Genomic DNA, 11,253 nt, shown 5'->3' with positions numbered 1-11,253 from the left:
AACAAGTACACAGTATTAAAAGACAGTCAACAATTAACGTCATTTACCTTCGTTCCCGCGTTTGACTTGTGCTGTAAATCTCTTCCTCGTTTTCAGTTCACGTGATTACGTAGGAGGCGTAATACGTGATGACGCGATACGTCACTCTGCCTCCTCCATTAGAGGATATGGACAAAAAACAGGTTCCAGTTATGACCATTTCACGTAGAATTTCGAAATGAAACCTGCCTAACTTTTGTAAGTAAGCTGTAAGGAATGAGCCTGCCAAATTTTCAGCCTTCTACCTACACGGGAAGTTGGAGAATTAGTCATGAGTGAGTCAGTCAAACAGGTTCCAGTTATGACCATTACGCGTAGAATTTCGAAATAAAACCTGCCTAACTTTTGTAAGTAAGCTGTAAGGAATGAGCCTGCCAAATTTCAGACTTCTACCTACACGGGAAGTTGGAGAATTAGTCATGAGTGAGTCAGTCAAACAGGTTCCAGTTATGACCATTACGCGTAGAATTTCGAAATAAAACCTGCCTAACTTTTGTAAGTAAGCTGTAAGGAATGAGCCTGCCAAATTTCAGACTTCTACCTACACGGGAAGTTGGAGAATTAGTGATGAGTGAGTGAGTCAGTGAGTCAGTGAGGGCTTTGCCTTTTATTAGTATATATATATATATATATATATATATATATATATATATATATATGTATTTACCAAACTTAGTTTTCTAATTTCTATATCATTCCCAAAACACAGAACCTGGGAAATAACATATCACTTAATTAGCCCAGGAGTCCAATTAAAAACTGAAGCTGGTTGGAACAAAAACCTGCAGTGACAGGGGGGCCACAGGACAGAGGTTGGGAAACAGTAATTTACACAGATCGTTGTAGACACGGAACACACATGAAATGTATGTATTACAAATAACAATATTATTTACACTATACAACCTCAGGCACTTCACACCCAAATAAACACACTTGAGCTTTGAGAATTTTGCAACTGATTTCAGCTGGTTGGTGGAAGGTTTTGGGTGTTGATATAGCAGGCTGCTTGTGCTAATCGACACATTTGCAAATCAAAAAGATGCTGATGAGGAGAGGTGCGAAGGAATTTAAGGTTTACGAGTTTTTTTCTTTGGCTTCAAAATTCTAGTGTTAAAAGATGCAACTCACTCTCACCATCAAATTTTAAAATGGAGACTTTATTTAGAATACTTCACAACACCTATTGAAGACAGGTAATTCATATGACCTACTAAACATTCCAGAATTTAAAAATTCAATATTGTTTTGGACGTGCTCTGTCTCTAGGTATGTCAGAGAATTGGGACTTTGTGAAGTGGGGTCCAGCCTCACGTGGGGAGGCAAAATGGTGGGGTGTGGGGATAAGGGGGGGAGAGAAAGAGAGCAAGCTATATCTAATCTATCCTTTTAATCCTTATAATTATAACTTCCAACGTAACAATAGGCTGCATGGCAATAACTTGTGGGAAAACTTGAAATTAAGGTTAAGCTGTCTCACTTCCAGTTAAGACTACAAAATGACAGCAAAAATTCAGAATCAATGTCTCCATGATGGAACAGTTAACTTTGTGAGCTGGAATGTTAAAGGCCTGAATCACGAATTAAAGAGAAAGAAAGTATTCTCTCACCTAACAGGTCTAAACGCAAAAATAGTATTTTTACAGGAGACCAACTTATTAAGCAAAGATCAGTTCCGGCTGCAAAAAGACTGGACTGGCCAAATTTTTCATTACAGCTTTACAAAGAAAACTAGAGGTGTGGGAATTCTCATACATAGAACAATCTCATTTGTAGCATCAGATGTAGTATCTGATCCTGAAGGCAGATATGTGATTGTCATAGGCAACTTATTTAACTGTAAAGTAATTTTGATAAATGTTTATGCACCCAATGTCGATGATAGGGAATTCATGAAAAATGTATATGCATCTATTCCCAAAGTGAACACTCATAAAATTATAATGGCTGGGGACTTTAGTTGTGTTTTAAAACCACTCTTAGACTGGTCTCCTGTCACAGGGGTGATGACATCGAACACTGCAAAGACAATTACTGACCACAACTTATCAGCCCCCTGGAGGTTTCTAAACCAAAACTCAAGAACATATTATTTCTACTCACCCGTGCAACATTGCTACTCAAGAATTGATTATTTCTTTATAGATAATAATTTCTTGCCTGCGATTAATCTTGCAAGTACGACGCTATTGTTATTTCTGACCAAAGCCCCTCTGATCTTGGAGCTGAAAGCATTATGCCCCACATACTCATCTTGCAGATGGCGTCTTAATCCACTTCTATTAGTAGATGAGAACTGTATAGAATTTATATCAAAACAAATCAGTTTCTTCCTAGTGACAAATACATCCTCAGAGGTCTCTGCAGGAATACTCTGGGAAACTCTAAAGGCCTTCTTAAGAGGACAGATTATTTCATATCTTTCCTACAGAAATAAATTAGAAACCAAGAAGGTATCAGAGATAACCAGTGAAATTACTAGAATAGATCAAGAACATGCCAGGTGTCCAAGTGAAGCTCTTCATAGGAAAAGACAGACTCTGCATTCAGAGCTCAGCCTCTTAACAACCAAAGAAACTGAACAACTCATTTTTAAATCAAGACATCATTACTATGAACACGGAGAGAAAGCTAATAAGCTCTTAGCTCAACAATTCCACAAGCAAGAAGTTCGCAATACCATCCCAGCAATCACCAGCACGAAATCATTGACCATAAAAATATAATGCACACATTGAGAGACTACTATAAATCCTTATATTCTACTGAGTTCAATGAAGACAACACACAATCTAATGTATTGCTGGATACATTACAGATACCACAAATAGATACTTTTATTGCAGAGGAATTGGATAAACCTCTGGCGCTATTATAGCTATTACTAGATGCTATAAAGTCACTTCAGAGCAGGAAAGCAGCTGGCCCTGATGGCTACCCTGTCGAATTTTATAAGAAATTCTCCACTCAGCTAGCTCCCATCTTATTAGCAACATTTACAGAAGCTAGAGACAATCAAATTCTACCTCAACCTTTTCGTCAAGCATTAATCACCGTCTTTCCTAAACAAAACAAGGACTTATTACAATGTGCATCATACAGACCAATTTCACTTCTGAATAATGATGTTAAGATACTCTCCAAAGTCCTAGCTAGAAGGATGGAGAAAGTGCTGCCTTCGGTAATATCACAAGATCAAGATACTTAGCTTCCAATCTCCTGTTTAATGTAATATATTCACCTGCAAAGACAAACACACCGGAGATATTATTATCATTGGATGCAGAAAAAGCATTTGATACTGTATGATTGAATGGAACTACCTTTTCACTACATTAGAGAAACTATTTGTGCATGGATCAAACTACTGTATACCAATCCAGAAGCTTCAGTTTGTATTAACAACATTTGCTCAGACTGCTTTAAACTAGAACGTGGTACCAGACAAAGATGCCCCTTGTCACCACTGCTATTTGCAATCTCCATTGAGCCACTGGCAGTTCACTGTCAAAATGCTTATCAGATAAAGGGGATTATCAGAGAAGGACTGGAACAGAAAATTTCTCTATATGCAGATGATATGGTTTTGTATATATCAGACCCACAAAATACTGTGCCTGCAGTCTTATCAGTACTTACAGAATTTTAAAATATCTCTGGTCTCAAAATTAATCTGAATAAAAGTGTGTTCTTTCCAGTGAATTCTCAAGCATGCAATATTAGATTGGATACTTTACCTTTTATTATTGCAGATCAGTTTAAATACCTAGGGGTAAATATCACAAGTAAACATAAATCTCTTTATCAACAAGATTTCACCGTCTGCATGGAAAAAATTAAGCAAGACTTGCATAGATGGTCAACCCTCCATCTCACTCTAACTGGAAGAATTAATGCTGTTAAGATGAATATCCTTCCTAAGCTTCTCTTTCTATTTCAAAACATTCCAATATACATCAATAAATCATTCTTTAAGCAATTAGATTCAACCATAACCTCATTTATTTGGAACGTAAAACATCCACGTATCCAAAGAGCAACTCTACAAAGACCTAAGACAGAAGGTGGCATGGCTCTACCTAACTTTCAGTTTTACTACTGGGCAGCAAACATACAAGCTATAAAAACCTGGACACAAATAGATGAACATACACAGGCTTGGTCTGCAATAGAAATAAAATCCTGCAGTACTTCTCCATATTCCCTCCTTTGTGCCCCATTATTGCCAGTATACTAATAACCCAATTGTGCTTCACTCACTCAGAATATGGAACCAATGTAGAAAGCATTTTAAGATGGAGAATCTTTTATCTGTGGCACCTCTGCACGAGAACCACCTTTTTCAACCCTTGCAAACATATGCAGTTTTTAATATCTGGAAAACATTTGGGATTAAATTACTTAGAGATCTTTATATAGACAACATCTTTGCATCCTATGAACAATTACATTCCAAATTTAATTTTCCAGCAACACATTTCTTTCACTATCTTCAAATTAGAAACTTTATCAAACAGAACCTGCCCGATTTTCCCCATCTCCCACCTTCTTCTATGCTGGAAAAAATATTGCTCAGTCTTGAGGACTCAGACAGCATTTCTGCAATATATCAAATATTTTACAGTCCCTCCCTTTCAAAGATCCAAGAGGACAATGGGAAAAGGTTCTCTTACTCAACATATCAGAAAAGGAGTGGAAGGTAGCAATGCAGAGAATTCATTAGAGCTCCATATGCGAAAAGCATACAATTATTCAGCTCACAATTATATATTGAACACATCTGTCTCGCTTGAAATTGTCCAAAATGTTTCCAGGACAAAGTCCAACCTGTGAACGCTGCAATCAAGCTCCAGCCTCACTGGGTCACATGTTTTGGGCCTGCAACAAATTAACATCATTCTGGACAAAAATTTTTAAGTGCCTTTCAGACAGCCTTGGTGTCACAATCCCTCCTAATCCACTAACAGCTGTGTTTGTTATTCTTCCAGATGGGCTTAAAGTGGAGAAGGACAAACAAACTGTGATTGCCTTCACTACACTATTGGTACGCAGACTTATTTTGCTAAACTGGAAGAATCCTAACTCTCATCTTTTAAGTCAGTGGGTAACTGATGTTTTATGTTATTCGAAATTGGAAAAAATCTAATTCTCACTTATAGGATCTGTGCAAAACTTTTTCAAAACCTGGCAGGATCTAATCAATAATATTTTAGAATAAGCTCTTAAAGCACCAAGAAAGTAGATTCTCTGTCCATTTCTTTTTCTTCTCCATTTATCTGTATCCGCCTATTAAACTCTTCAATTTATTTATTTTTACTACAGTATTTTTAAGTTTTAGTCCGTTGGCCATGCTCTCTTTCTCAGGGGTGGGGGTTGATTTGTTTTCAATCCTATTTTTTTGTAAAAATTCATCTATTTGTATGGAATGATTACAATAAAATCAAAAAAATGCAATACCAGTGCAATTTCTCACTTTTTACATTTGTGTGACTCTGGTGATCAGACAGTAGCTTTCTGCAGAGGTAAAGTTAAATTTTATTGAACAACATCATTTTAGCTTCTTTAGTAGGTTTCTGTTTTATTCAGCATGTTACAGTCCTTAGTCACTTCATAGACTTCTTTATGAAAGCAATTTAAGTTTGAAATTCAATGGGTTCTTTCACTTTGAGTTCCACAAACCAGAGATTTGCATTATTAATTACATATTTGATCCTGTTACTGTTGGAGTCATATTTAAAGTACTCCTTGACATAACTTTCTCATTTACAATTGATTCTTTTGTGTATGTTTTGCCTAAACAACTGACAACTACGCAAGTCTTATATTAAGCTCATACTATTGTAATACATACAAAAGGTATTTACTGAAAAATCACAGACAGCAGCACTCTTCTCTCTAAGGAATCAGTTGGTTTGAACAAAATATTTCAGTTACATTACCCTGTAACCATTACTTACTATTATGAAATATAATTATCTATTCAGATGTAATAATCTTAAAGTTTTATGCACTACAGCACACACTTAGAAATGTATTTATTAAAGTGGAATGTTTGCTTAAAATATTCAGGCACAAACAATTTATACATTCATAAAGCTAAACAGACAGTGAATGTTGCTCATGACTGGAAGTTAAAAAAAACATACCTTTTTAATAATAATCCATCCATCCATCCATTTTCTAACCCGCTGAATCCGAACAGAGGGTCACGGGGGTCTGCTGGAGCCAATCCCAGCCAACACAGAGCACAAGGCAGGAAACAATCCTGGGCAGGATGCCAACCCACCGCAGGACACACACAAACACACCCACACACCAAGCACACACTAAGGCCAATTTAGAATCGCCAATCCATAAGTGTATTATAAAGAATAACTCAAGTTTATTTAATATTGCTACTACACATTCTGGACTTACAAAAAAGACTACCTTCCAGAAACTCTCATATTTTAATAAATAATGTTTTCTAACCATTCATAATCAAATGCACCTAATCCACCTGTACCTAAACCAACATCATCAGAAAAAGTTTAGGTTTTAAAAAAGAAAGATACAAGAATACAAGAAAATAAACCAAAACCCTTAACAGCAAAATTAAGCCACTTTCAAAAATGTTTTTGGTTTACCATAAGCAGGGTCTGATTAGGAGATGTCAGTGTTCAAGACAGTTCTTCTCCATATTGTAATCCACTGAATTTTTTTGGCCACTGTGTATTTGTCTTTGTGCATTTTACAAAAAGCAGCATTTCCTACTACTCTTGTTGTGCTGTCAAACTGCTACCATGAAGGCTCTTTTGTGATAAAGTTTGTTTTGCTGTTACTCACAAACAAGTTTTTTTTTAAAAAGTGAATAACTACCAAAATGTGCATGAGTAATATTTATGACAGGTAATCATAAGGCAATTTTATTTAGACACGTTAATAGAAATTTAAGGATTTGTCAATAGAGTTCCCATGCCAAGTTTTAATAATTGATTAGATAGATAGATAGATAGATAGATAGATAGATAGATAGATAGATAGATAGATAGATAGATACTTTATTAATCCCAATGGGAAATTCACATTCTTCAGCAGCAGCATACTGATACAATAAATAATATTAAATTAAAGAATGATAATAATACAGGTGAAAAAAACAGACAATAACTATGTATAATGTTAAATATTAACGTTTACCCCCCCTGGTGGAATTAAAGAGTCGCATAGTTTGGGGGAGGAACGATCTCCTCAATCTGTCTGTGGAGCAGGACAGTGACAGCAGTCTGTCGCTGAAGCTGCTCTTCTGTCTGGAGATGATACTATTAAGTGGATGCAGTGGATTCTCCATAATTGATAGGAGCCTTCTGAGCGCCCTTCGCTCTGCAACAGATGTTAAACTGTCCAGCTCCATGCCAACAATAGAGCCTGCCTTCCTCACCAGTTTGTCCAGGCGTGAGGCGTCTTTCCTCTTAATGCTGCCTCCCCAGCACACCACTGCGTAGAAGAGGGCGCTCGCCACAACTGTTTGATAGAACATCTGCAGCATCTTATTGCAGATGTTGAAGGAAGCCAGCCTTCTAAGGAAGTATAACCGGCTTTGTCCTTTCTTGCACAGCGCATCAGTATTGGCAGTCCAGTCTAATTTATCATCCAGCTGCACTCCCAGATATTTATAGGTCTGCACCATCTGCACACAGTCACCTTTGATGATTACTGGGTCTATGAGGGGTCTGGGCCTCCTAAAATCCACCACCAGCTCCTTGGTTTTGCTGGTGTTCAGGTGTAGGTGGTTTGAGTCGGACCATTTAACAAAGTCATTGATTAGGTCCCTATACTCCTCCTCCAGCCCATTCCTGATACAGCCCACGATAGCAGTGTCATCAGCGAACTTTTGCACATGGCAGGACTCCGAGTTGTATTGGAAGTCCGATGTATATAGGCTGAACAGGACCGGAGAAAGTACAGTCCCTTGTGGCGCTCCTGTGTTGCTGACCACAATGTCAGATGTGCAGTTCCCAAGACGCACATACTGAGGTCTGTCTTTAAGATAGTCCACGATACATGCCACTAGGTATGAATCTAATCCCATCTCTGTCAGCTTGTCCCTAAGGAGCAGAGGTTGGATTGTGTTGAAGGCGCTAGAGAAGTCTAGAAACATAATTCTTACAGCACCACTGCCTCTGTCCAAGTGAGAGAGGGATCGGTGTAGCATATAGATGATGGCATCTTCCGCTCCCACCTTCTCCTGATATGCAAACTGCAGAGGGTCAAGGGCGTGTTGAACCTGTGGCCTAAGGTGGTGAAGCAGCAGCCTCTCCATGGTCTTCATCACATGTGATGTCAGAGCAACAGGCCGAAAGTCATTCAGCTCACTAGGACGTGATACCTTTGGGACTGGGGTGATACAAGATGTTTTCCAAAGCCTCAGGACTCTCCCCTGTTCCAGGCTCAGGTTGAAGATGCGCTGTAGAGGACCCCCCAGCTCCGATGCACAGACCTTCAGCAGTCGTGGCGATACTCCATCTGGACCCGCTGCTTTGCTGGCACGAAGTCTCCTCAGCTCTCTGCTCACTTGTGCTGTTGTTATTATGGGTGGGGATGTTTTTCCTATGCTGGTATCAGCAGAAGGATGTGTGGAGGGTGCAGTACTCCGAGGTGAGAGTGAGAGTGGGTTAGGGTGGTCAAACCTGTTAAAAAAGTTGTTCATTTGGTTTGCTCTCTTCACGTCTCTCTCAATGGTGGTACCCCGCTTCGAGCTGCAGCCAGTGATGATCTTCATCCCATCCCACACTTCCTTCATGCTGTTATTCTGCAACTTCTGCTCCAGCTTTCTCCTGTACTGCTCCTTCGCCGCCCTGAGTTGGACTCGGAGTTCCTTCTGCACGCGCTTGAGCTCATGCTGATCACCGTCTTTAAAAGCCCTTTTCTTCTGATTCAAAAGGCCCTTGATGTTACTTGTAATCCATGGCTTGTTGTTAGCATAGCAGCGTACTGTTCTTACTGGAACTACAATGTCCATACAGAAGTTGATGTAGTCAGTAGTGCAGTCAACAACTTCCTCAATGTTCTCATTATGAGATCCCTGCAGGATATCCCAGTCTGTAGTTCCAAAAAGTTCTCTCAGAGTATTCTCAGCCTCCGGGGTCCACTTCCTGAATGATCGTGTGGTTACAGGTAGGACTCTAACTTTTGGTTTATAGTGAGGCTGAAGCTGAACCAGGTTATGATCTCCTTTCCCAAGCGCAGGCAGCGGGGTGGCGCTGTATGCGTCTTTAACGTTTGCATACAGTAAATCAATAGTCTTATTTCCCCGGGTGTTACAGTCCACATACTGGGAGAATGCAGGCAATGTTTTGTCCAGCGTCACATGGTTAAAGTCTCCAGCGATTAGCACAAGCGCCTCAGGGTGCTGCGTTTGTAACTTAGCAACAGCGGAATGGATGATGTCGCTCGCTGACTCCACGTCTGCCCGAGGAGGAATGTATACAATAACAACAATGACATGTCCAAACTCTCTGGGCAAATAGTAGGGACGTAAACTTACGGCCAACAGTTCGATATCCCTGCAGCAAGTGGAGATTTTGACGTTAACATGTCCAGAGTGACACCACCGTGTATTAACATAGAGAGCGAGTCCTCCTCCTTTGTGCTTACCACAGGTACTTGCATCTCTGTCCGCTCTAACTGTGCTAAACCCGGGTAGCTCCACGTTGGCATCTGGGATGGTGTTATTTAGCCACGTTTCGCAGAAACACAACAAACTGCATTCTCTGTAGGTCCTTACATTTTTCACCAGCGCAGCCAGTTCGTCGATCTTATTTGAGATTGAGTTTACATTCCCCAGAATCACAGAAGGCACCGAAGGCTTGAAACGCCACTTTCTCGCAAGCCGCTTCTTTTTTAGCTTAGTGCCGGCTCTGCTGCCACGATACCGCCTTCTTACCTCGTCGGGTAAATATGGAACCACACCGGCACTGGCATTTGTTCTCAGCGCCCGTAGTTGAGTACTTGAATAGGCGAGTCTCGGCGTGTTAAAATCCATGCCCACGTTGTAAAAATAAGTGTGTCCAGGGAAGGAATCCACATAAAATAAAGTGGTAGGAGTGATCAATAAATAAAAATAGAAAAATAAAAGTAGAAAAGTACACATACATATACAGTCATACACGGAGCTGCTGAAAAGGCTGCCACTCACGGCGGCGCCGGATGCATTATGTAGGAGATTACCAGGAGAAGGGCTGTTGTGCCATCCCTCCTTTGAAAACTTACAATGCGGGAGATCCAGACTTGCTTCTTTGTTCAATGCTGACTGAAAGATGTTGAGTAAACTCATACACACACCCAAGAGTATCTATTTTCATTATTACATTTCATCTGTTGCCGTTTTTCATGAATGTTTTTCATGATTTATTGTGTGTGTTTTGTGTGTGATTTGTTGTATTTAATGTGTAATCGCCATAAGGGGAACAGGGGTGGTATCATTGTTTTCATTTTTTTCATTTGTTTTCATTACATTCTTTATTTGCTGCTTGATTACCGGTGTGCTTTGTTTTCGTCTCTGTTTGTGAGTGCGTGTGGGTTGGGCCAAGACTGGGTGCGTCCCTGGAATCTCCACCATAAAAATAAATAAATCGGCGTCTTCTCGACATGAATCTTAGTGGCACCGGACCACTACAGCGTTATTCATTTCTCCTTGCTGCTGATTGACTGTGATGCATCTCCAGCTGAGTGTTCTTGTGTTTTCTGTTTTGTTCCTCTTAACCCTTAAACCGCCACAACCGGCTATAGTCATCCCCCTGTGCCATTTGCAAGAATGCAGGAGCTGATCAGTCAGTGCTGTACATTTGTTGAGCAGCCAGCTCATGACCACTGCCAGCCCCTTGTGAGCAGGGGGCTGAATGCACTCCTAGAAGACACGGATGCCCCTCAAAAAACCCCTATTTAAAAATGCTGATAGACTACTTTCACATTGCTCCCTTACTTGCTGGGCTTACTTGCGGCTGCTCTGTCGCATGATATGCTTCTCGCACAACGCTATGCATACTTAAAAGCCTGAACAGCACCTGTCCTTTTTGGCTGATTGCTTTGTTTCTCTCTCTTCCCCCAGACATCCTCTGCTCCTGTTGGGAGTCCCGCTCCCGTTGTGCTCCCCTATGATGTTTGTCTATTCTTTAATCGAGAACTAAATGCATACTGAACTCGTTTTCACTTCTGAAAGAGACATGTTTGTTT

The sequence above is a fragment of the Erpetoichthys calabaricus genome, chromosome 8 (assembly GCF_900747795.2).
Source record: "Erpetoichthys calabaricus chromosome 8, fErpCal1.3, whole genome shotgun sequence".
Taxonomy (NCBI): Eukaryota; Metazoa; Chordata; class Cladistia; order Polypteriformes; family Polypteridae; genus Erpetoichthys; species Erpetoichthys calabaricus.
The sequence above is the reverse complement of the archived record's forward strand: the minus strand, read 5'-3'. Positions refer to the sequence as shown.